Source organism: Monodelphis domestica, chromosome 3, assembly GCF_027887165.1.
Source record: "Monodelphis domestica isolate mMonDom1 chromosome 3, mMonDom1.pri, whole genome shotgun sequence".
NCBI lineage: Eukaryota > Metazoa > Chordata > Mammalia > Didelphimorphia > Didelphidae > Monodelphis > Monodelphis domestica.
In genome coordinates this window covers 164277283-164305069 of record NC_077229.1, presented here as the reverse complement: position 1 = coordinate 164305069, position 27787 = coordinate 164277283, and the positions used below count along the sequence as shown (strand labels likewise).

Here is a 27787-nt window from a genome sequence, read left to right as displayed (position 1 = left end):
TCCTAAATTATTTTCCTTTTCATAAACTTAATAGGAAATATATTTCATGTTCTTCTAGTACACTTATGGTATCTCCTTTTAGGTCCAGGTCATGAATCTTTTGTGACCTTATTTTAGCAAATTATGTAAGATATTGATCTAAACCTAGTTTCTGACAGACTGATTTCCAGTTTTCCTTTAAAAAATACAAGTGAATTCTTATCCTGAAAGTTTAAATATTTACATTTATCAAAATATAGGGGGCAGCTGGGTAGCTCAGTGGATTGAGAGCTAGGCTTAGAGACAGGAGGTGTTAGGTTCAAATCTGGCCTCAGATACTTCCTAGCTGTGTGACCCTAGGCAAGTCACTTAACCTTGCCTAGTCCTTTTCTGCCTTGGAACCAATATACAGTATTGATTCCAAGATAGAAGGTAAGGGTTTAATATAAAAATAAAAAACAAAAATGGGTTATATGTCTTGATTTTTAAAAACCTATACATAAAACTATGTATACATTTTTAGCCAGCAACACCACTACTAGATCTCTATCCAAAAGAAATTAAGAAAAGGGGGAAAAGACCTACCTATACAACAATATTTACAACAGAGCTTTTTGTGGTAGCAGAGAACTGGAAAATGAAGAAATGTCCAATAATTGGAGAATGGCCAGAGAAGTCATAGTATATGTTTGTAATGCAATACTATTGTGCCATAAGAAATCATGAAAAAGAACCTGGGAAGGTTTAAATGAAGTGATGCAAAGTGAAATGAGCAGAATCAGGAGAATATTGTATATAGTAACAGCAATAGTTTGTCATGCTCAATTGTGAATGGTTTAACAATTAGCACGGCAAGAATCCAAAGGGCCTCATGACAAAAAAGGATATTCACTGCCATAGAAGGAGCAGATGAAATCCATGTGCATATTGAAGCATACAGTTCTTCACTTTATTTCTTCCATGAATTTTTCTCTATTATAAGCAATATGTTTCTTATTTTATAACATGACAGATATGAAAATATGTATTGTATGATAATATATGTACAACCTATATTATACTACTTGGCATTTAGGGAGGGAGAGAGGTGGGAGGAAGAAGAGAACATGGATAGCAAAATGTCAGAAAATGAATACTAAAATTATAGCAACCTGCAATCTGAAAAAGAGTTTAAAAAACCTCCCCAAACTCTTCATGACCAGGATATCTTTTGTCTGCCTCTGAAGATGTAGAGAGTAATCAGATTATATCTCTAATCATAATGTTTTCTTTTATTAATGCCAGGTTTGTGATATTTCTCTTGCCAAACATATATTAAGTTCTGCTTTGATTCCTGAGTGGACTGATTTTGCCAGAAGTCTGCTGCATACCCAGAAGCTAGCTTCCTGGGGTTGGGCTCAGATAAAAGACTTCTGGTTATAAAGCAATTTAAAAGGGATAATCATGACTCGCTAATATTTTCTGGTTTACAATAATACAAATCAAGATGCATTTTAGGGTCTGATAGAAATCACAAAAGAATTCTTCGGTTTTGTGCTTTCCATTTATTGAGAAAAATAGGAGTATTTTTTTTAAAGCTTGAAGTATTATTGGTATAATTTTGTCATTCTATCATGTTCAATTCTTCATGACCCCTTTGAGGTTTTCTTGGCAATGATACTAGAGTAGTTTGCCATTTACTTCTCCAGCTCATTTTAGAGAGGAAAAACTGAGGCAAACAAAGTTTAGTGACTTGCCCCAGGTCACACAGCTGGTAAATGTCTGAGGCTGGTTTTGAACTTAGGAAGGGGAGTCTTTAGGTTTAGCAGTCTATCCACTGCATCACTTGGTTGCTTGACCTTGGTATGATAGCCATATTCCATCCTGAGTGATTTTTTTTACTACCAACTTCCAATATTCTTACAGAGATTCTCTCTGAGCTTTATTCTTTAAAGAAATTAAATCCCCTTTGGCCAAATGTCAATTATGCAGAATATTGTTTGATTTGATGTAGCCCTGGTTACCTGGAAGAACAGCTGGTTACTCACTAAGCTCCTCAATACTGCAATGTATCTTGTGGCCATGATGCAATTTATAAAGCATAAAACAATTTTAGAGGAGATTGCTAAAAATGAACAATAAACTATCACTGTTAAAGGACAGGTGTTAGCATTTTGAAAAAAAATTAGTTTAAGGGGATTTTTATTGTCTTAAATTGAACAAACTAGATTTTAGAAGAAGGGCCAAAAGTTGGTCCTACATATAAAATCCTCTAGCTCCCATATAATTTTTAGTTCAGAATCAGAAAGGAAAGCAAGAAAATATAAAAGTGCATGAGTTTAATTCTTAAGGGCTTTAGAAAAAGTCTGGATCTGAAATTAAACAAGCAGAACTACCAGTGTTAAGTTTTAGAGAGTTGCCTTTGATATTGAGAGGTTTAAGTAACCATAGCTATAAATACTTGGTATGTGTCCATTTTAGGACCTGAATATAGGTCTTCCAGGCTTAAAGATATCCAATATACACAGTTCTGCTTCTCTATCTCTCTCTGTCTCTGTCTCTGTCTCTCTGCCTGTCTGTCTCTCTGCCTGTCTGTCTGTCTGTCTGTCTGTCTCTCTCTCTCTCTCTCTCTCCCTCCCCTGCATTTTCATTTGTCTCAGTAGTTTAGTCTTTTTCCAGGCCTAGCATATCACAAAGAGAAGCCTCCAGAACATACTCTGGGCATCACCATCTCTTTCCCTACAAAAGGAATGAAACAAATAGCTGAGTGGCTGACTATAGGAGCTAAATTCATTCTCTTCCCTTTGCTAGCAGTATCAGAAAGGAAACTATTTTTCTGATATTCAAGGTATCTCTGAAAAGGTTTTAGGCTTTTGTTAGCAGCCTACCAGTGCCAAAGCCTAACATTCAATTGGTGAGAATCTGGGAAGAAGAAGAAGCATGCAGGGCATTTTGAATACTGCTTTCTACATTACAGAACCTTATAATATTTGAAAATCAAAATTATATTTAGGCTGACAGCTTGAAGGTAATAAGTTTCCTTCTAAAATCATATTAAATAATGGAAACAGTAAGTTTTCTGAGTCAGTGCTTCTAGCCCAAAGACAAACTCAGGGTATGATGGCTGTCCTATAAGTAGGGCTGCTAAATGCCTAAGCAAACTAGAGAGAGCAAAATCTATGAGGTTTTTCAGATCAAGGGTCAAATATTAAAAGATTGGGAAGCTCTAAGGCCTTAATCTGATGTACCTTGATCAATAGTCTTTTGAATGTTGTTGCTGTTCAGTCATTTCCAACTCTTCATCACCCCAGAAACCATAGCTATCCATTGATTTTTCTTGGCAAAGGTACTGGAGTGCTGTGCCATTTCCTTTTCCACTGGCTAATTTGCCAGGCGATCAGAGATTAAGTAATTTACCCAGGGTCATGTAGATAAAATGTGTCAGAGCCTGGATATGAATTTAAGTCTTCCTGACTCCAGGTCCACTTCTCTCTCCACGGAGCCACCTAACTGCCTCTTAGGCATATAAAGATTAAGTTAACTTGCCCAGAGTCAGACAGCTAGGAGGTGTCTGAGGTCAAATTTGAACTCAAATCTTCTTAACTCTAGGTCCAGTACTCTACCCAATGAACTACAACTATCTATAGCTTTTTGAATATGGAATGATTAAATTGTTTCTTTTTTTCTTTTTCTTTTTTTTGCTAATTCCATTTAATTTACATTTATTAAGCACTGGCCATGTGCAAGGCATTGTTTTAGGCATTGGGACACAAAGACAAATACAACATAGTCCCAGCCCATAAGACCAGTGGAGGGGTAGAAGCATTGTAAAGTCAGCACTGGACTAGGAGACTGGTTAAAGTCCTGCCTTGGTTACCAACTGGGAGACCCCAAGTAAAGTCATATTTTTTAGAGTTTTAGGGTTTGTTTCTACATTTGTAAAGTGAATGGAGTTAGATTAGATGATCACTCCTATCTCTTTCAACTCTAACAATCTCTGATCAGAAGATTATGAGAGTCATTAATGAACTAAGCATGGAACCATGATCTCTAATTTTAAAGTCTCCAAATCTTCTTTGGACTTTGGTCACATCTGAAATAATGATCTGCTATAATAAAAGTGCCATTGAAAAAATCAACATCCTATTTCTTTTATAGGAACAGAATTTAGATAAATTGCCTATTGTAGAGATATCAAACTAATGGCCTGTCTAGCTGAACTAGATTACAGGTAATTGGGAAATATTTAACAAAAATAAATACAAATACAATACATCACAGAGATACAGTATTAATTTGTGATTTTTCTAAGTTGATATGCGGCCCTTGGGGAATCCATTTCTTTTTGATCATAGGATCATCATTTTAAAACTAGAAGAGCTTTTAGAAGTCATATCCAACAGCCTCATTTTATAGACAAGGAAATGGAGGGTCAGGGAAGTAATCTGACCTTCCAAGAGTGACATAGCTAAAGTCTGAGGTGAGCTATGACCCAGCTCTTTCTCATTCTTATTTTAGTGCCTTATCCATAACACTACATGGTCTTTCAAATTGGAGTTAATATTTCAATACTATTTCTTTAGCATCTTTCTGAAGTGTTGCAAGTACAACTCAATTTTAAAGTTATCCCATTCCAGGGAGCAGCTGGGTGGCTCAGTAGATTGAGAGCCAGACCTAGAGATGGGAGGTCCTTGGTTCAGATCTGGCCTCAGACCTTTCCTAGCTGTGTGACCCTGGGCAAGTCACTTGACCCCCATTGTCTATCCCTTACCACTCTTCTGCCTTGGAGCCAATACACAAAGTTGATTCTAAGATATAAGGTAAGGACTTAAAAAATAAAATAAAGTTATCCCACTCCTGTGCTTTTGTTACTGTGAAGTAAAAAGTTGTGAACCACTCAATGTGGAAAAGGAAAGCATTTTGGGGCTGAAAAGTACATAATGTAATAAATTTTCATGTGCTGGCATCTTACTAAGTTCATTACTTTTTGAAAATCATACCTGTGATTTCACTGGTATAGTGGGACAGTTCTCTCTACCAAAACAAATCTGCAGCTATTTTGCAATTTACATTTTGAGAAGAGTTGTCTGAGACACTGGAAGGTTAAGGGACTTGCTCAGTCATGCAGTCACTATATTTCAGAGGTAGGATTTGAATTCACCTTTTCTTGATTCTTGATTCCAAATGGTCTCTCCAGATGATTTTTTCAAGAACATCTTGATTTTCATGGGGAAAACAGTTTGGAGGCCTTGGTCAATGAAAAGGACTTATTCAGCTCATCAGAGTGGGATCTCAGGATCATACATTTCAACTTGGAAGGTTGCTTAAGGGTCATCTAGTTCAATTTCTTCAATATGTAGAAGGGGAAACTGAGATAGAGGCAAAATTATCCATAATCACCCAAAAGATAAGTGGTAAAGTTAGGACCCAGGCTCAAGTGCTTCAATCCTATATGCTATATTCTTTCTATTAAACCATACCAATTGTCCCTGCCCTTGAAGAATTTTCCAATTCATTCTGGGGAAGGGAGGGGGGACAAAGAGGAAGGTAAAGGAATGAATGTTTTTTAAACACCTACTATGTGCCAGGCACTGTGCTAAACACTTTACAAATATTTCTCATTTAATCCTCTCAACAACCAAGTGAGATGGATGCTATTATTATCTCTACTTTACAGTTGAGAAATTGAGGCAGATAGAAGTTGTGACATGCCCAGAATCACATGGCTTGGAAGCATCTAAGATTAGATTTGAACATTGGTCTTCTACCTCCATGCCCAATACTCTCTCTATGTTGCCACCTTGCTGCCTGACAAAATGTACATGGATGAAAATAACATTTGCAAAATAACATGTATATATTTTAAAGTTTATTTAATGACCAAGGCATGTAGAAGAAGGATGATGGAAGTGGGGTAAGCATCAATGAAGGAATAGTTACAAAAAAAAAAGATGAGGTTGGAACTAAGTTTCTTGGACTGAATGGTCATATGTTAGAGTAAATGAAGAGCCAGTTTCAAAGTCAGAAAGACTTTAATTCAAGGTCTGTCGCTAACATCCTGCATGTGACATTCTGGGTAAGTTTATCTCATTGCTTTGGAAATCCTCTCATAATTTAAGTTACAGAGAAGGTGTGATCTGAATTGTTAGCAGGAATTTCCTCAACTAGGAGTACCCTATACCAATGAAATCCAATTCCTATATCCTAAGCTTCTTGCTCTTAAATATCATATTGATTCAAATACAGAACCCATTGTAGTATAGCTTGTACAGATATAAATATATATCAAAACTCTGAATTTGTACCAACTCTAACTAGTCTAAGACTTGAATATGATCTTGATAGAGAAATCGCAATTTGAAATGAGATATGAAAAGCTGCACAGACTTTCTCTATACTGTTAGTGACTTCTGTAATTGCTCAGAAAATGTTTCCTAAATCTTTTGTCATCCATTTCACAGCAGGCTGCTTTTCAAATACAAAAGAAAATAGCGAAGGTGACTTGTGGAAATACTGAATCTAAGAGAAAGATAACAAAAGTAATAAAGACAAAGAGAAGAGAATGTAACATTTTTAGGGAAAGTAAATATATAAAGCATTTTTGCAGTAAATGTGAAAATGGTTATAGAGGGGACAGCTAGGGAGTTCAGTGGATTGAGAGCCACAACTAGAGATGGGAGGTCCTAGGTTCAAATCTGGCCTCAGACACTTCCCAGCTGTGTGACCCTGGGCAAGTCACTTGACCCCCATTGCCTAGCCCTTATCACTCTTCTGCCTTGGAGCCAATACACAGTATTGACTCCAAGATGGAAGGTAAGGGTTTAAAAAAGGTGTATAAAAACAGTATAAAGCTACTTTACAATTTATTTATGTACACACATTATATATATAAAATTTTGTAATGCATTTAGGGGTATGTGTAAATATATCCTTCCATGTCATGCATTTTAGTTCCTATAAGTTATGTAATTGCTAATAGCACAAGCCAGTCTAAAAAATAAAATCTCTTTCTTCTTTTCCTTTCACCAGCAGGTTCCTGGTCCTTATGGTCCTCATGGTCTCTTTTCACATAATCTGTTACTCTGTCCTTTCTCTCTTGTTCTGGCAAGTAGTAAGATCCATTTCCTCCTTTCCATTGTTGAGCATAGGCTTTCAGAGATAATGAGGTTTTCTTCTCCTGCATTGGCATGATTTGGAGACTATTAGAGCCTTATGGAAACTCGGAAGCCTCAGGCCCTCAGGTTTTCTACACAAATGATTAGACAGGCCCCCTGAATAAGCTTTAACCTCTATCCACAGCTTTTTGGTTGTGCAGATTTTCGTTTTGAAAATAGATGGTTAAGATTTTGTAAAAGCCAAATTCCCACTGTAAAGAGCATTTCTGGCATATGGATAAATGCATTTTTGAGCTCAATTTTCTACAGAATAAAAACTATATATGGTTTAATCTTGAGTCCTCAGTAAATATGCATCTCTGTTTTCAATTAGAGGCATGCATGTGTGTGCCATTCATTGCTGTGTATATACTCTTCAGTGGGTATGTGTATACCCTTTATTGACCACAGAGTTGCTGCTTAGGTTTCTAGGTCAGAAAAAGTCTTTAACTCATTTGAGAGATTCTCCAGTATTCTAAGGTTTGTTGTAGGCAGCAGCACAATGATATCTGCTGAAAATAACATTTAGGGGACTTCATTGTTGACATTCACCATAGTACCTCCATGAGAGTGGGGAACATAAAACATTTTATACACCTAGGAAAATGGGTATATATGGGTTGGTAGTCATTGATGTTTTCTCAATTTTTTTTTATAAAAACCCTTACCTTCTTTCTTAGAGTCAATACTGTGTATTGGTACCAAGGTAGAAGAGTGGTAAGGCTAGGCAATGGGGGTCAAGTGACTTGCCCAGGGTCACACAGCTGGGAAGTGTCTGAGGCCAGATTTGAACCTAGGACCTCCCGTCTCTAGGCCTGGCTCTCAATCCACTGAGCTACCCATCTGCCTCCTTCTCAATTTTTCTATGCCTTTGGTATATTTCCCTAATCAATTCTTAATATGTTGGGAATTTGGGGGATATGGTTTACTAAATTTATTACGGTGAATATGTGTTATATGGTGAATGTATGTATATATATAAACATAATGCACATATGTATTACATGCATATACAGACATATGTTTATATTTATAGGATTTATATACATACAGATATTTATATACATATGCATATACATACACTTACAAATTTAAATGTTTTTGTTACTTTTTGTGGGTTGCTCTCTGGGACTGATGACAATGTGTCACCATAGTGGTGGCAAATGATTCTCTATACTTTGGAGGCAGAAGTTTAGTTTTCAGACCTTCAGGTAGATTTTCTTCCTGCAGCTGTTGAACATGTTAATCCCAATTTGCCATTTGCAATGGCTTCTACTGCTCCCTCCTGGCAAAGTAATAAGGATACATTGCTTTTTCAGAATTATGCCTGTAATCTAAGTAATACTCAGGGAATTTATAACACTCATATCTTTCAAAGACAGTGCCTCCAGAGGAATTATAGAAGATATATGGTTGCTGTTGAGACCAAAATTCCTTCTCAGCTTCCATCAGCATTTTGGATGTCTTTATCACATTCTTTTCATTCTTATGTTCTTCAAACTGAGCTCTCAGCAAACTATCTCTGAACCAATAGGTATCCTTGTGGATGTACCAAGACTCAAAGTGATGGAGGACCACCTTGTAGAATCATGACACTGTGACTAGGACCAGTGAGTTAAAGTATCATATTTTGTGTAAAGCATCATTTTGTTCCCCTTCTAATAGCTTGGAAATTTATCTCTTAATACCTTCAAATTTGTGTTGCCTCTAATATGAACCTTCTCCATATTCATATGGTCTAGTATAGCTATTTCTCTTCCCATTTTTTTATTTCTTCAGTGACATTTCTCTTTCCTCAATAAGCATTTCTGATACTTTGATATTAGAGTCTAAATATTATGACTGCATTATCCTTGGTAGTAAAAAGCTTGTTATAAAAATATCTGGAAAACTTTCCAGCTTTTTGTTTGTTGTTCTTCTAGTCTCATCCTTAAATGTCCTTGGGATATTTTTTGTTTAGGTCTCTTATCTAGCTTTCTTTAAACTGGTTATTCCCACCATATTTTCACACCGTTTTTGGAGGTGATACTGTTTCTTATTATTCACAGTCCTATTCTGTAAGGTTTTACAAACAAACTTATCTTCTATGTTGGTTTTGTCTTTGACTTTTCATATTTCTCTACTTTTTAAGTATTTGTTAACTAAGGTGAGTTTTAGGCTAATGTCAAGTTATTTTGGTAAGTGATTTGCACTGATTTAACTTTTCCACTAATTTATTTTTAATTCAACTTTTTTTGTTTATTTGTTAAACTAATTCCACTAATTAATTTATTGTAAACATAGCATGACAGAGTTCATAGAGACAGAGACTTGAAGCCAGGAAGGATTCAGTTCAAGTTCACCTCTAACAAATACTATGTGACTATGTCCAAATGACTTGCCTTCTCATAGCTGTAGGAATCTCTGTGAAGTTAGTTGTCGCAATGAAGGTTGTGACTTGTACTGATAGAAAGAATTTCCTTATTTGAGAGTGCTTTATATGAGTGAAATGAATGGTCCATTCTAATCCCTATTCATTATTACATCATTATGATAAATGCCAATGTCCATCCCTCTACCTATTTCCTGTTTTTCAGTATCAGTAACCCATTTAAGTAGGTCAGCATATAGATCTGATTGCATACTATCTCTTTTACTTATTTTGTTCTTTTACTCTTTGCTTTAACAAGTTAGAGGTTTGAAAACACAGATAATTGACTTGGGTGAAGGAAAATGACAGTTCACTTGCCTGGGGTATAAGTCAGCTTCTGAGAAAAGCAATTGCTGAGTTGTTTGCCTTGACAGTTCACTTACCTTGGGGCATACATCTACTTAGATTTTGAAGAGAATTGGTTACTATGACTTAGACTTTTGAGATAGCAGTTCCTTCTTTGAGTGTGACAAGCTATATTGATTAGAGAAATGCAAATCAAAACAACTCTGAGATAATTATCTCATTATCTATTAGATTGACTAAAATAATAAAAGAGCAAAATAACACATTTTGTAAGGGATGTGTAAAAATGGGGACACTAATACCCTATTGGTGGAATTGTGAACTAATCCAACTATTTTGGAGAGCAATCTGAAATTATGCTTCAAGAGTTATATAACTGTGTACCTTTTGACCCAGCAATACTACTATTAAGTTTATTTTGTACAGTGATAAAGGGAAAAAAAAGAACCTATAGTTCTAAAATGTTAATAGTAGCTCTTCATGGTGGCAAAGAACTGGAAATTGAGGTTATGCCTATCAATTGAAGAATGGCTAAACAAGTTATGGCATATGATTTTGATGGAATATTATTGAGTTTAAGAGATAATGAACAGGTTAATTTTAGAAAAACATGAAAAGATCTACATGAAGTTATGAAGAATTAAATGAGCAGAACAAAGAGAATATTATATATAACAACATAAATATTATTTGAAGAATAATTTAATTAATTATATTAACTATTCTTAAGATGGAAGGGGTATCACCAACAGGGGCAGTCTATATATTAGGTCCCTGAATTTGCATGAGAAAAAAGAAATATCTTTATTTTCATTAATTTCTAACTGAAATTTAGCATTGCCTTCAATTATTTAAATGTCATATATAATATGAACAAATTTGTGGGTTTTCCCCTTTAAAATGTAAGTTCCTTCAAGGCAGGGGCTATTTTTACTTTTTTTATTGTTCTTTTTCTTTGTTCCTCTGGCACTTAGCATAGAGTCTAACCTATGATAAGTGCTTAATAAATGCTTTTTGGCTGATTGATGAATTAGCTCAGAAAAATCAGCTCTTTTGTGTTATAAGATAGTAGTGGTCTTCGATACAAAGTGAGTTCCAAAAGGCTAATAATTTTTTTTTTTATCCAAGCATCACATAAGCAAATGGTGATTCTTTAGAGGAGATCCTCTGTTACCATTAAATTATCACCTGATTTTTTTTTCAGCTGAGAAAAAGAAGGAAAACACATCTTTCATTTTGTTTTTAAAAATATGAAAAAAAATCAGAAAGCTTTGAAAGGGAATATCCTCTTCTCAAAGCAAGAGTTTGACTCAAAGCAGAAGAGTTGTTATTAATATGATTTAATCTAGCAAATATTTATTAAATGTAGACTTAACTGAATGCCAGACACATATTGCTCTAAAGGGCATGACAATCCCAAGAACTGGCTATTTAATAATATGAAACAACATGGATAACCTTGCAGAGAGCTGAGGGATGGGAATGGTTAAATGGAATGTGGAATAGAGGAACTAGGACTGTATGAGGAGTCAGAAGACCTTGGTTTGAGTCTTAGGCCCACCACTTAGTAACTCTACAATTCAGAAAATTACTTTAGCTGCTGAATCTTGGCTTCCTTATCTATAAAATGGAAATAATACCATATTGCTTGCTAAACACAATCTGCAAATACCAGGGTGTTTGTCCTGAGGTACAAATGAGATCATGTGTACAAAAGTTCTTGGAACACTGTGAAGTGCTTTGCAAATTGTCCTCAGTCCTCATTGTCCCCACTCACTCTCTTCTGGCATGGATGATATCTTGGCATCAGTAGACAATGAGGATTTTTATAACTTCTCTAGAGACATTATTCTGGCATTGGATAGTGTCTAATTGAATGACATTGTGTCTAATTCTGGCATTGGATGGTGTCATAATTCTTCATAAATTATGAGGTTTTTTGTCTCTTTTTTGGCTATGACAACTGATACCCAATTGGGGATGATTGATATATGGGCAATTCATGCACAAGGCTATAGCCTCAGATTTGTCTTTTAAAAAAGGAGAGCAGAGGCAGAAAGGCAGGGTTCGGAAGATCAGAAAGAGATGTTAGTCAGATACCTTAGTTATCTTTTTGCTGTACAGTCAACAGCCTCCAAGGAAACCTTGTGTTTTGGAGAACCATTTGTAATTTCTTTCATAGTCCCTAGACCAGTGATGGTGAACCTTTTAGAGATGGAGTACCAGAGGGCTATGCCCTACCCTCATAAAGACCTAGTGCCATGCCCCTCCCACTTACCTACCCCAGACAGGGAAGGGAGAAAGTGCACACATTGGGCTGTTGGGCAGATGGTCAAGTGATATCCTTAGGTATATGTGGAGAGGGAGAGGGGAATAGCTCAGTCCACCTCCCTCTGACTTCTAGTAATCTACTCTCTCAAACTCTATGTTGTGGCAACGGCACCAGGAATGCCCACAGAGAGTGCTGTGTGCTGTCGGTGGTGCTCATGCCATAAGTTTGCTACCAGGTCCTAGAGCAGTGAAGGCAAACCTAAGGCATTGGTGCCAAATATGGTACAACCTCACTCCCACCACCCAGAGTTTGTAACTAGAAAGGCAGAGGGACTCAGGCAGAGTTGCTCAATTCCCCTCTCCACCATGCGTGATGACATATTCTCACCTCCCTGCCCCTCTGCCCAGCAGCCCAAAGGGAGCACATGGGGTAAAGTGGGCAGCTCACCGGTGGCCAGGTTGGAGGGAAGTGGAGCACTCAGATCACTCCCCTCTCTGTCTCCACTTGCTGAGGACATTCCTCATTTTATCTGCCCCTCCAGGGGGCAGCCCAATGAGAGCACTTTCTCCCTCCCCTGAGTAGGGTAAGGGGGGTACCCCAGGCACTCAGTCTGGGGGTGGGGGTGGGACCCATCATGCTGTCTCCAAAAGGTTTGCCCCTAGAGCATCAGAAGAGTTCTTGACTGATTGGGAAATCCCAAGGGGTGGGGCACTCAATCCCAAAATAGTACCAGAGGAATTCATAGATCTCTGAGGTAGATGGTGCTTAAGATAGCAGAATGTTCAACTATCTGCCAACTTTAGAGTGTTTTTCACCTGAGAATGGTGTGCAACTCAGTGTAGTACTTTATATTATAGATCTGGGGAAACCATAAAGGTTTCTGGTTGGTCTGAAGCCCACCATAGAATTGTATATAGGTCTAGGTGTGGGTATTTTATATTTAAATTTATTTTATCAGGTTAAATTAAACCTGTTGTACATTGGGTAAATTTATAACAGTCATGGAAAGGAAAGCCTATATTTTGGGTTTTATTATCCTGAGAGCTTGCGTGCAAGCTGAGGATCCTTTTCCTTTTTTATATCGACTTAGACATGAGTCAAATTCTGATGTTCCTAAGGGACTCATTGGTGGGGAAGGCACATGCCAAAATAGGAATGAAAAGTTCCCAGAACTAAACTTATTCTGATAGAACCAGAACTTTGGTTCTGGCTCCTGGGTTACATGCAGACAACAAAGAATTCATATCTTGATGTGATATTCATAGTGAAGAGTTCCAGTGAGATATGAAGGAATGTTTCCAGCATTTGTATCTGCATGTTTGTATTTGCAATGATTATTCAAATTGATGCCACACATGAAGATCTATGCTGCTATTAAAAATTGGGGCAAACTGTAACAATCAAGGAAGGGAATACTAAAAATGTGAAGCTCATACTGTAATGATTCTGAGTGACTATTCCTGCATGTCTAGATGAAAATGCTTTAAATGCAGAATTATGTCTGGGATCATTCTAGTACAACTTGCCCATATTAAACATTGGAACATAATGACCCTGATTCCAAGCTGTGTTACAGAATTTTCTATTCAAAGAAACATAGCCTTGTACCATTTTAAAAGGGAAGAAAATATTCATCTTGCTTTAAGCAAATCCAACAAGTACAAGCAGATTTACATAAAAGAGAAATTAGGGGAGTTGCTTTACAAGTTGAATTTCTTTAAATAATGAGCTTCCCTAGTACATTTAAAATGTGAGTCAATTTTAAAAATAAAAACTCAATTTACACACAACTTTTTAAGGAGAAAATCTATTGTATAAAAAACAAGGTTCTGGTTTCTATTTTCTTCTAATTAAGTTGCATGTCTAACCTTAAGGAGTACAATCCTAATCTTAGGAACTGTTCTCATTTCACAAATGATTCACATTCTGATTTAGCAAAGGACAAAGAACAGCTAGTCTCCTCCTGAGCCCAACCTGCTGTGTCTGTGCTGGGCCCCAGTCCTGTTGAGATAATGTTCTAGCCATGGCTCCCTGACTTCAAACTCATCCAGCCCTGCAGTGCCTTACTGTTTCATAGTTTTGTACAAATCCCTTTTGTCCTCCACATGGTACATTGGGAGGACCCTGAGTAATTAATTAGGGCAAGATATAGTTGGGGGCCAGAAGGCTCTGTGGACCCACAAAGAAACAAGTGATCAGTGTTTCTTGCTTTCCAATTCTTGATGCTTGGTACCCCAAATAGGAGCTTTGGTACAATCTCCTGTCTTTTTTATTGTAGCAGCAAAATATCAGCCCCCATATGTGGGCTGCAGAAAGCTGTCAGAGCTGGCCTCCCCCTAACATTTGAGGGGAAGCTGGATGCTTATTGGTGCCTCTTCTCTTAGCCTGAGTCTAGGAGGGGTGGAGGTGGGGAGGAAGAGAGAAGCAACAAAAGCCAAGGCATCTCAGAGAAAACCCTACAGCTGCAAAGGAAGGACCTAGGAGGGAAGAAAGCTAAATCACAAATACGGCCACGGGGCAAAGCCCGCTCTCACCCCCGTGCTTCCGCAAAAATGTCGAAAGAGCAGGACCCAAATATACCCCCTCTTTACAGGAGAAACTACCTAAGTAGCAAACAAACAAATCCCTGATTCCAAGGACTTCTCAGGGTCTGTTTCCCCTTCAGAAGAGGAGGAAGAGCGGCCAGATTAGGATGGAAAGCACTGAAGAGCATAATGCGTTGGCCAAACTTTCTCCCTCCCCCGCTTCTGCTTTCTGCCTCCTCCCTGCCCCAGCTTTATTAGGCAGGCAGCCTGATAATTGGTGTGCAAAGGAGAGGATCTCGGGAGCAGCAGCTGGGTAAATGGTAAATCATGCCATTCTGCCGTCGCGCCCACATCTGCAGTTTCACGGAAATTACATTAGGCGAAGGACTCGGCCAGTGCCAGGGGGCTCAGTGCCATGGGCTTCTCTGTTCCCTAGTTTGGGGGTGGGGGAGGAAGGATTGCTCAGGATGCTGCCTCTGGAAGCTCCAGTTTTGTGCCTCTCCTGTCTGACAGCACTGAGGAGTTACTTATTTACTGGGCTCAGGTGAAGGAGGTTTGAGCTCTCTTCCTCTTTCGCTCCCTCCTCCCCTTCCTTCCCCATTCCTTTTCTTCCCTGCTCCTCTTTTTTCTCTTTCTCCTCCTCCTCCTTCCTTCCTTCTCCCTGCTTTCCTCCTCCCTTCTTCCCTCTTTCTTCTTTCGCCATCTCCCCTTTTTATTCTCCCTCCTCCTCTTCCTCACCCCTCCTATGAAATTGATTTTCAGCAGGCAAAAAGCCTTTTTCATCACAAGCCTCTTGGCAGCGATGCCCTCTGAGACCTGGGCTCCCAGATCATGGAGCCGACTATGAGGGAACACACACATTCATTCCCCCTCTCTCCACTGAAAAGCATGTTTGTCTAATCCACTAGTCATAACAAGTTCATGCTTTCCTGTTAGTTGTTAAGAGAAATCCAACAGATTGAAGCTATTTGATCACTTGATTAGTCTAAACAAGTCTGGATAATTAGCCTGCCTAATTAATACCCATGTCTATTGTGCAGTTTGAGCAGAAGGGTTTTGAAGGTAGTGCCAGTTTAAAGATGTAGAAATAATTACTCCATAAAATTGGGCATGAGGCATATTTCCATGGGATTTCACCTTGAACATGCAAATGCTTTCTCTTTTGAAATGGGATTTGTTAAAATGAGGAACATTTGAACATTTTCCAATCTGGAACTGTTTCTTAGAGGAGTGAATTGAAACCCTGAACCTACCTTACAGGCATGAAATCCTTTCCAGATATTTCCTGTAAAAGAAAAGAGGAGCCTCAATACTGGTATCTATTTCCCTCACTAAACTAATATAAAGAATTTTGGAGTTAGGGATTTACTAAAGAAATTAAATGATTCTTCTTGTATGACCTGAACCTGTGAATTTAGAATTCTTACTTTTTTGTACTAGAGGGCAGCACCTACTGGCTAAATATGGCATTGCAACCCACCTCTATTTAGAAACTATAAATAATGAAGGTATACAAAGGAAGAAGACAATAAATTCTAGCTATTCAATTTACTTAACTGGATTCTGGAATAGATAGTCCACCAGGGCCTCTGGTACAGTGGGGAAGTCATAAGATCAGAAAACCATAAATACAGAATCTAGAGTACAGGAATAAGAGTAAAAAATAAAACCCAACTTAGACAATTATTAGTTGTGACCCTGGACAATTAATTTTACTTCTCCCAGTCTGAACTTCCTCCCCTGTGAAAGGGGAGTAATAACTTCTTACAGAATCATTCAGGGACACTTTATGAGTCTTAAGGCACTATAAAAATCTTAATTATTATTATGGACTTAGAAGGCCATTCTTTGTATTAGCAGACATGTCTGCTTCAGTGGGGCAACAAGACCCCCAGCACATGCATGGACTCTTAAAATAAGCAGCTAATCATATGTCCATGTTGAACATATATAAAATCAGATTTATAGGTATAGTTGAAATGGGCCTAGAATACATTCTAGTCATATATATTGTGACATGTAAATCACTTTAAAAGACTGATATATATTAATTTAAGGTCGCCAAGGAATTCAGCTATGTAATTCCTAAATGAAAACTCAAGTCAGCAGTCAACCTTTTATGGAGTTTAATTACAAACAGGATGAAGAAAGGTATTAGAGATAGAGATAGAGAGGGAGAGAGAAAGGGGAGAGAAGGGAATAGGGCTTAAATACCCTTTCTGTTTAGGCTGGGCCAAAAGGCTGAAGCCCTTAGATAGCTGGGGCAAAGAAAGGAGATCAGTCCCTATTACTCACGTGACCAAAATGGAGAAACAGTCTCAGGAGCCTCCACCTCCAGCTTCCTTCAGAGCCAATCCTCACAGCACCACCTCTCAGACCAAAAACCTCTCCAACCACCTCTCCAACCCACCACCCCAGTCCTCAGACCCCTCTATCTTTTAAGGAAACCATCCAAGTTCCCTCCCCTCAGTTCTCACATCTACCAATCACTGTCCATGTCTTCCCTGTGCCAATGGTGGCTCTAGCTTAACCCAGGACCGCCCAGAGGTCTGTGGCTTTGCACATGTCTGTTGAAGGTTATATTCTCAATAATTAAATTTTGATCTATGCTGCAGCCCTTCCTAAATCCTGTTAGGACTGAGTAGGGTGGAGATTGTAATTTCCAAGACCTGGTTCTGTCATTCCAAGTATCTCTATTGTATCAATTCTAAAATCAATCATGACTCAAAGAAATTCCTGTTCTATGCTTAAGCATAGGTCAAAGCCCTTTCCATTGTTCAGCAAAAGGTTTCTGTCCTAAAGTAATCTTAAGAAGGGAAGAGAAGGAACCTCCCATGCCTATGGGGTTCCCATTCCAATAGACTATCAGTAAGAAATTTTCCAAGTATGAAATATCCCAATGGTGAAATTTCCAACATTTATAAGTCTAAGGAAATTTGAGGTTTACAATATTCAGGAATCAGGGAGATAGTTTGTCCCAGTAGATAAAGAACTGGACTGGGAGAAGGCCTGAGTTCAAATCTAGCATCAAACACTAGTTATGTGACCCTGGACAGGTCACTTGTCCTCTGCTTGCTTCAGTTTCTTTAACTATAAATGGGGATGATAATAATAGTACCAACCTCATAGAGTTCTTGTGTAGATCAAGTTGTAGATTTGAAAGAAACTTAGCATTGTACCTGTCATAGTAGGCACTTGATTGTTATTCTTTTCCTTATCCATAGAACACATGCTGAGTAATCTTGACTGTTTTTAATCAATCATGAGCATTGGTTCAGTGTTGGAGGGCTTGAGTACTTCCAAAGAAAATGATGATGAAGCATTCTTGTCACTTGGTCCTTTAATGGTGGCAAAAAGTATCTTCATAAAGAGGAGTGTCCACTAGGCAGGCTTTTCCCTCTGGCTCTTCTTTCTTCTCCCAATAGCCTGGTATGTCTGAATACCTTTTTTGGGAGAAGGAAAATGTCCTCTTTATCTTCTCCTTCCCTCCCCCAAAACCCATAAAACCAGCAAGAATGACTAGAAACTAGAACCAAATTCAGTCTAGGTCTTGAGTTCTTGACTTCCTATTCTTCTTCGGACCTCTTTCCTGAATACAGGTAACTAAATGGTGATACTAGAGGACAGTCTTGTGATTTCTAGAGCTGGGATTTGGGGATAGATCATCACTAGGAGCTAAATGATATCGGGAAACTATGTATCAGAGAGGATGACTACCAGAAAAGAGCATATGTCTTGCCTCTTACTTGAATTGTCAAAAAATATGGACTTAGAGATATTGGTTTTGTTATGATTAAAATTGCCAAACTGTTGCAGGTAAAAATTAGTTTATCTGCTAGAAGTATTATATTTTATGAGGTTTATTAAAGGTTAAGAATTAAAGAAAATATAGAATAAGAAAGCACATGTCTAGGCCCAGAGAGCCCAGTCACAACCACTCACATCTTGCCTGCTAGGTAGAGAGCTGCATGTGCTCCGAAGCAGAAGTAGGAAGAGAGGCTCAGTAGGCTTTTACAGCCAGTTAAATAGAAATTTTTGATCCTACCCAGGTGAAAATCTCAGTGAGATTAGAGGGCATCTTGAGAACTAGAGCAAGGACTTCTGGGGATTGAAGTCCAGGGTTCAATCTCCATTTTTACATCCTGCCATTTGAGCATTTGGGAAAAGATTTTCCCCAAAGGGTCATGAAAATATAATCAACTTAAGGATTACAATAATTTGAGGATAAGAGGGAAAAAAGAACAAAACCAATAATCTCTTCGTGGTTGCCAAAACTGTGATAGTGAAATCACTTTTAAAGACTGATATATTAATTTAACGTTGCCAAGGAATTCACTTATGAAATTCCTAAATGAAACACTCAAGTCAGAATGAAGTTTTATGGCAGTTTAATTAAAATGGGAGTAAGAAGAAGGAGGGAGAGAGAAGGAAAGAAGGGGACAAGGAAAGAGGTTAACTCAACCTTTTGGCAAAGCCAGAGGGAGTCTAGGCCTTGGAAGACCAAGGTAGAGAAGAGAATCAGTCCTTTGACTCATGTGACTGATCTGAAGGAAAGCTGCCTGCAGGTCTCTTCCCTGCTTGAGCTCCTAGAATGAACTGGCACCTAGCCCTGTCCACAGGAAGTGAGCGAACTCCAGAGTCTGTTCTCTACCTCACTTCCTGTGCCTCATACGTGCCAATGGTGGCTCAAGCTTGGCTTGGGACAGCCCAGGTGGGCAGTTAGTTATTTCTGATTTGCCATTGACCAGCACATGCCTGTGTAGTGTGGGTGTCCACAATTTTGGGTGCTAGACCAAGCAAGATGGAGATTTTAAAATCACAGTTTGTACAATATATAGCCACAGTGAAAATTAAATGCCAATTCATCAGTCCTAAAATAAATCCTTCATGCTTTGATAATTTTAGTTTCAATTTCTTAGGATATTAAAAGAGAAATTATAAGTTACTAGGGCTTATTTAAGTCTTTTATTAATGTGCATTTGTGGTTATTTTGATACTTTTATCATTTCTAGAGAATAAATAAATATCTACACTATATATAGTATATGTGTATATACTATACTATAACTGTCTTACACTATACATTGAATCCTTGATTATTACTTCTTTTGAAGAGATATCAGATATAAGCCAAACCAATATTTTATATCTCTACCCTAGAACACCAGGGCCGTAGGTTTGATGCTGGAGCTATAGGGTAAAAGTATAAAAAGCCAAGGATTTGGGTTTGGGGAAGAGCCTAATACTCTTCTATGCAATCACAATCCCCAAGAACTGAACTACTATATATTGATGATCCTGAGCTGAGAGGGCCACTGAGTAGAAATAGAGAAGGCGAGCCCTGGAGCTGCCCTTCAACCTAACAAAATTTTAATTTTTTGCACAATAACTTTAACAGTGGGCTTATTAGAAATTTAATGTGTTGTTTCTTTGACTTTAAAATAATTAAAAAAATATCTTTTGCCTTTATATAAGAATGAGGGAATAATTTTCTCAATCCCATTCTACTTAAAGTAAGCAATAAGATGGTCTATCAACCAAAGGGCTTAGACTAAGTGTGACAATTCTATAAAAGGCATTTGATGAAGTGAAATAATGCAAGATAAGAAGTCTGTGCTAGCTAGCTGAAGGATTTGATCATGTACCTTGAATTCCATATACAAGTGTTGAGTGGCACACTAAGATAAGATGGTAGAATTCAAGCATCAACTCAGCTAAACTCTTTCAACATTCCCTCTAAACAACTTTAAAACGACTCTTAAAATAAAATTTTGGAGTGTCAGAGACTCTATAGTGAGAAATTTTCCCAGACTAAGACAATGTAGGAGGTCAACATGAGACACTTGTGTGGGAGCTGACCCAGAATGCAACAGGAGTACTTGTAAGTGGCATTGGTGGCAGCAACAGCAGTTTTAGGAGCCCCCAGCTCAGGGACTGTTAGGAGCTCAGGTTGTCCACAAGAGATGACAGGGGAGTCTTTGCTGGTATTGGTGTAGCCAGTGTTGTTTGGCAACTCTATAGTGGTCAGGGTCACATTTCCAGGGTGGAGAGGAACACTAACATTTGTGGCTACAGTAGAGTAGGGAACTTGGATAAAGTTACAAGGTTAAGAGTAGTACTACTGCTTATGGCTGCAAGGAAGCAAGGATCAGAATGTAGACCAGGACAGCAGCAATCACACCTCTTCCTGGATCAATCCAGTTTGGAAGCACTGAAAAGTTGCAGATCCCCAAAACTAGCTCTGAAAATAGCAGTTTGAAAAAGACTAAAACTTGGCACAGTATCCCTTTATCCCTAGTTGAGCAGAGTCCTAATTTAACATGAAGTTCAAAGTCAAGAAATAGTCTGGGAAAATGAACAAAAAGCAAACGAAGAATTTAACCATAAAAAATTATTATGGTGGAAGGAAAGACCAAGACATAAACTCAGAAGGAGACAGCAATGTAAAAACAGCTACAAAGACAATTGAACCCAAGTCTAAAAAGAAATCCTGGATAATTAAAGAGATAAGAGTATTAAATCAAAAATTGGGAAAAGAAATGAGAGCAGTGCAAAAAATTATAAAAAGAGAATGAATAATTTGGTAAAAGAGGCACAAAAAACTAAAGATATTTTTAACATATACTGAATTATTTATATGTTTGGGTTTACAATAAGAAGCTCAAATCAGTTCATTAGCCTCTGTCCTTATTCCTTTATGCTCCATCCAAAGAATTTCTCTCACTGTAGAATAGAAATGAAATCAAGGTTGTGAGAGAGATTATGAGATTTGATTTACTCAGTAAATAGAACCAGTTTATGTTTGATATATCCACACATAGCACAATTGAGACCTTAACTCATTCATTAAGGATAATTATAAGGGTCATTCTTGACCAAGCAATTCTGGATCCTGTCCCAATAGTTGAGGGACACAGAATATGTATATAACTAGCCTACCATTAGCAGGGGATGGGGAAGGGTTGAAAGTTTTGATGGATAACCTCCTCTCTGGATATTCACTAATTAGAGATGTCTTGGGATGTCCAAGGGAGGGGCTGAATAATGAGCTCCCCAAATTGTCTCTTTATGGTTCTAAATGAGGAGACTATGGGATCTTTGATCAGTGGGAGAAATCACTGACCAATTAGTTAATTTTTTAATGCTACCCTAATAAAAATTGATATTCTTACTCAGAAGTCAATCTTTTAGAATTTTTAAGTGTTATTTAAAAACTCTCTAGAAAGCAGAAATATCAAATAGAAAAGGTATAAAAATTCACAGAAAAAGTAATTTCTTTAAAAGCAGATTTGGCCAAATGGAAAATAGATGTACAAAGTTCTCTGAAGAAAATAATTCTTTTAACATTATAATTGGATAAGGAGAAGCTATGATTCCATTTGACCTCAGGAAACAATAAAACAAAACTCGAAGAATGAAAAACTAGAAGCAAAAGTGAAATGTTTTATTGGGAAAACAATTAAACTGGAAAACAGATTAAGGAGAGATAATCTGGCAGCTTAGTGGATTGAGAGTCAGGCCTAAAAATGGGATGTCCTGGATTCATTTCTGGCCTCAGACACTTCTTAGTTGTGTAACCTGGACAAATCACTTTACCTCCATTGCCCAGCCCTTACCATTTTTCTGCCCTGGAACCAGTACACAGTATTGATCCGAAGATAGAAGAGAATGGTTTTTTAAAAAGACCACCTAAAAGTCATGATTCAAAAAAAAAAGCCTAGACATCATATTCAGGAAATTATAAAGAAAAACTATTCTAGTAGCTTAGATTCATAGGGCAAAGTAGAAATTGAAAGAACCTACTTATCACTTCCTGAAAGAGATCACAAAAGGAAAACTTTCAGGAGTAGCCAAATTCCAGAGCTCTCAGATCAAGTGGAAAATATTTCAAGTATACAGAAAAAAAATTTTTAATATCAAGGAGCCATAGTCAAGATCACAAAAGATTTAACAATTTTCTTTCTAAAGGAATGGAGGGCTTGGAATGATATTCTGGAAGCCAAAAGAGCTAGGATTACAACCAGGAATAAATTATCCATAAAAATGATATAATCCTTGGGTGGAGAGAAATGAAAATTTAATGAAATAGAGGACTATCAAACATTTCAGATGAAAAGACCATCTCTAAATAGAAAATTGACATCAAAACTCCAGACTCAAAAGAAGCAGAAAAAGAGAAACATGAAAAAGTAATTATAAAATAATCAACTAAGTTAAGCTGCTTACATTCTTATATGGGAAAATGATACATGTAATTTCCAAGAATTCTACCATTGATAGGACAGTTAAAAAAGGATCTACAAGGACAGGGGGCATGAGTATGAGTAAATTATGTTGAGTTGATCCAAAAAACTGGAGTGAGAAAGAGCTCTATTGGGAAAAGGGGGAAGGCAGAGGTAGGATAGGGAAAGTTTTCTCCCAAGAGGCTTTCAAGGAAGAAGTTTTGTAGTAGAGGGTTAGGGTTGGGTGGCCGATGCTTTGACCTCATACTCATTGGAACAAAATAAGAAGAGCACAACTATTCTGGAGAAGAATTTGGAACTGTACCCCACGGGCTATAGAACTGTGTATGCCTTTGAATCCAGTGATACCACTACTAAGTCCATACCCCAAATAATTGAAGAAAAAGGGGGGGAAACTATATGTACAAAAATATTTTGATAGTTGTCCTTTCCCCTGTTCTCCACCTTTGGTCAGAGAAACACCTTTTGGACAGGATTGGAGGATGTTGTATTTCCTGCCCTCACACTGGTGTCCTAGAAATGATCCTAAGAGTGTTTGCATTGGGAGTCAGAGACAGACAGTATGTAGACTTTCCATACTTGATGGAAACTTTGTGAATACCCCACAAAATAGAAGGAAGGAATTAAAGCCCCTAGGATAGTGTTGGTGAATGCTTTAGGCAGGGGTCCCTAAACTTTTTACATAGGGGACCAGTTCACTGACCCTCAGACCATTGGAGGGCTGGATTATTAAAAAAAAACTATGAACAAATCCCTATGCACACTGCACATATTTTAAAGTAAAAAACAAAACAAAAATGATATTTAAAATAAAGAACAAATAAATTTCAATCAATAAACTGACCAGTATTTCAATGGGAACTATGGACCTGCTTTTGGCTAATGAGATGGTCAATATCCAGTTCCGTATTTTTCACTTCTAGCCATAACCCTAACCCTAACCCTAACTCTAACCCTAACCCTAAATTCATGAGAGATGCCACACTTTGCGGCACCGCCACATACAGTACTTCACTGACCACCAATGAAAGAAGTGCCCCTTCCAGAAGTGGGGTGGGGGCCAGATAAATGGCCTCAGGGGGCTGCATGCAGCCTGTGGGCTGTAGTTTGGGGACCTCTGCTTTAGAGACTTTATGCCCAAACTGCACCTTCAAACTGTCTAGGGAGGAAGTACTCACACTGGGCTGCTGGACAGAGGAGTGGGGCATGCAAAAATTGTCCTCAGATTGGGTGGAGAAGAATAGAGTAGTCTCTGTGCCACTGCAGCACCTATGCTACTTCTCCAACACAGACCTAGGATCTCTCAGTTGATTCTTGCCACACATGTTCTCTAAGTTCAAGCCTACATTTTCCTGCACTCTGTATATATTAGCGGGAGAGTGTGACACAGACCTTGAGGGGATGTTTTTGTATCACATATGTTTGATTCATCATCTTAGTAAAGGTTACTTTTTAAGTTACTTTAGCCTAGATGACTAATAGATTCTCAAATAACAATCTTCAAGGGTGAGATGCTTCCAGTGGGGGTTGCACAAATGCATTGGAGAATCAACCCTAGGGCTGTGACAAGAAGATATAGTCAAATTCTGGGAATTTAACTCATCTATGGGAATGAGAATTGGGATAAGGATCCTCACAGTTGCTACAAACTTCATTTAAATCCCCATTGATTTCTATGTCTTTTCCCTCCTCCTCCTCTTTCTTCTTTTCTTCCTTCCTTCCTTCTTTCCTTCTTTCCTTCCTTCCTTCCCTTCTTTCTCAGAAGGTTGTTGTGTGAATCAAATGAGATAAATGAGATAATGTCAGATACTTTGCATCTAAAGGCACAATAATTAATGCTATAATTATTATGAAATAGCAGTTATACTATTTTGAATTCTTATGCTCATGCCATCGTCTTTGTCATTTTTTCCCTTTTGGCCTCGTTGAAATTCCTTAGGTCCATGGTAAGTTAGTGGAGCAGAGATTATTGTGTACTCCTGATCATTATTCTGCAGCAACAGAAAAATGCCTGCCTCCTTGGTCAAAGAAGTCATGAGAAAAACACTATTATTTCCCAGATGTTTACTTTTGGCTTTGGTGATATATTTTCTTGGCTCTCTTGTTGACCTCTACAACTTAAGACTTTTTAGTGTAATCCAATCCTGTTCTTCAACCTTGCCCTTTGGGTTGAGTATGGAAATTCTGGTTTGACCAGGAATATCTCTGGTTTATTCTCTCTGGCCTAGAGGAAGCCAGAATGATACAGTACAGAGGGTGATCCCTTTTAAGTCAGGAGGTCTAGAGTTCAAATCCAGGCTCTACAACTTTCTACATCTGTGATTTCTCAGAAGTAATTTAGTATCTTTGTCCTTCAGTTTCCTCATCTATACAATGAAAAGGTTGGACTAAGATAAATTCTAGTACACTTTCCTTCTCTAAATTTGCAATCTATTTTTCTCCAGGAGGTCCTTAATCCCTATCCAATATTCTTATTTTTCCCTCTCATAAGAGTCTCCATTCCATGGGGAAAGAGAAGAATGGGATAGGAAGCATAAGATTATAAGCCCTTTAGGGGCAAGGGCTATCTTTTGCCTCTTTTTGTATTAAAGACTATCTTTTGCCTCTTTATGTATTCCTGGTGCTTGAAACAGTGCATGACAGACACATTGTAGGAGCTTAAAAAATGTGTTTTTTTAATCAAATCACTATATCATTTTATAAAACTCTTCACAGAGCTTTATTAACGCCTTCTGAGTCCAGCCCAGTTTTCTATTTTTGCAGCCTCTTTTGGATTGCTTTATAGAAGATTGCTCAATGTAGTAACTGGAGGCAATAGTCAAGTCTATAAAGCAGAGTCTAAAATGTTAGTTTCTCAAGTGTATGTCCCTCGATTGGGGAATGAGTGAACACATTGTAGTCCATGATAGTGATGGAATATTATTGTGCAATAAGGAATGATAAACTGCTTGATTCCTATATGAACTAGAACGACCTCTATGAACTGATGCAGAGTGAAATGAGCAAAACCAGGAGAACATTGTACATAGAAAGTGAAACATTGTGGAATGATCAATTGTAATAGATTCTGCTACTAATAACACTGTAATGATCAAAACTTAGGAACTTATGGTGGAACTGTGGAACCGTGGAACTTATGAAAAAGAATACTATCCACATATGGAGAAAGAACTATGGGAGTAGAAATGCATAAGAAAAACATATGATTTATCACTCGGTTATATGGGTATATGATTTAGGTATGTGATTTTTAAAAGATTACTCTATTACAAATATGAATAATATGGAAATAGGTTTTGCTTAATAAGACCTGTATAAACCATTGCTTATGTGCTTATGTGCTCTGGGAAGGTGGAGGGAAGAGAGGAGGGAGAGAATATGAATCATGTAACCATGGAAAAATATTCTAAAAAAAATAAAAATTAATTCAAAATAAAAATGTTAAAAAATGCTAGTTTCTTTTTGGCATCTTCTTAAACAAAGTAATCTCCATTTTACTTTAGAAAGTTAGTGTTTGTAGAACCTGAAACATCCCCTGGAAAGTTATTTGACTTTGCATTAGTCAAACTTCTAACAGAGAATATGAAATGTTATTGTGTCCCCTTGAGTCACTGGCTCCCCCTGATCCTGTCACGAATAATTTTACTCCTGGGAAGCCAGATTCCTAGTATGAAGCTGGAAAAGTTGGTCATAGAGCTAAATCAGGATCGAGACCGGCAAAATTCCCAAAAGAGCTGCAGAGCATCCTCTTGGCCAAGAGTGGGGACTCCCTCAGGTCAACCAAGTGATCTGATATAGCCTCCAGCCTGTACAGCATGCCCCGGGCAATGTGTGAAAAGAATATTCAACTGCTATTGAGTTTGCCTGATACAAACCACTAGGGATGAACAAATGGAATTAAAATGACAGAGAGAAAAGAGTCATTTTATCATGTGTCTGTGCTAAAATAAGGCAACTTCTAAAAGAGTGTGCATTTACGCCACCTCATGCCTCTACTAATTCCTATCCCAGGGAATGATGCTTGTGGGAGGGCATGCGGGGGAACAGGTTCCTTCCCCCCAGTTCCTTTCCATTTGTGACCCAAGTTCTCTAAATATAGTCGTTTGAAAAGATGAGTCAGCAGAACACAAATAAAGGGCTGTTTAAAAGCTGCTTAATACATATTTGTTGAACAGATTTTGAGAGAACAGGGCCCTAGTATGCAGCTACATTCTTTTCTTCCTTTCCAGCCCTAAAGGGCTGTGTGCTATGTGCTTAGCAGCTGGCTATTATGGCTACAATTCCTGAAGATTCACTGAGGGCTGACAATGTCTGACAGAGCATGGAGGAGTTAGGTGCCTTGGTCCTTAAAAACCTTTAGGGTTTTTCAGTTGAGACACTATGGACACATAGAGTGCTACCCAAAACAAAAAACCAAACACACACACACACACAAAAAAAAACTATTGACTGGTTTTTTTGAACCAGGCAAATGAGTGTTGCTCTTCAGAGACTGTACTCTGATTTAAATGGTTTAAGAGTGCCAAACCATGGCAAGTACCCTACTGGAAATCTGGGTTCACATCCCTTCTATAGTGCTTACTGTTTTTGTGGCTTTGATCAAGTCACTTAACCTTTCTGAGCCTCAGTTTCCTCACTTGGGGGTTGGATTGAATGACTCCTGAAATCCTTTTAAGCTTTAATTCTGTGATCCTCTCAACCAGCCTAGAAGGTTTGAGTTCAAATTTGATCTCTGAAACTTACTAAGTGGGCAAGCCATCCTGTTTGCCTCAGTTTCTTCCGCTGTAAATATAGTACTTACCTCCCACAAGTATTGTGACTCCCAAATGAAATAATAGATGTAAATAACTTAGCATAGTGCTTGGCACATAGTGTTATATAAATGTTAGTTATTATTATTCCAGGTCCCAAGTCCAGTA

The 27787-nt window shown here is 37.9% G+C and overlaps 1 pseudogene; it reads right to left on the bottom strand.

Moving 5' to 3' along the window:
• Positions 1-8203: 8203 nt before the first annotated feature.
• Positions 8204-27787, bottom strand: part of LOC103104267 (NADH dehydrogenase [ubiquinone] 1 beta subcomplex subunit 9-like) — a 135889-nt pseudogene continuing 116305 nt past the window's right edge.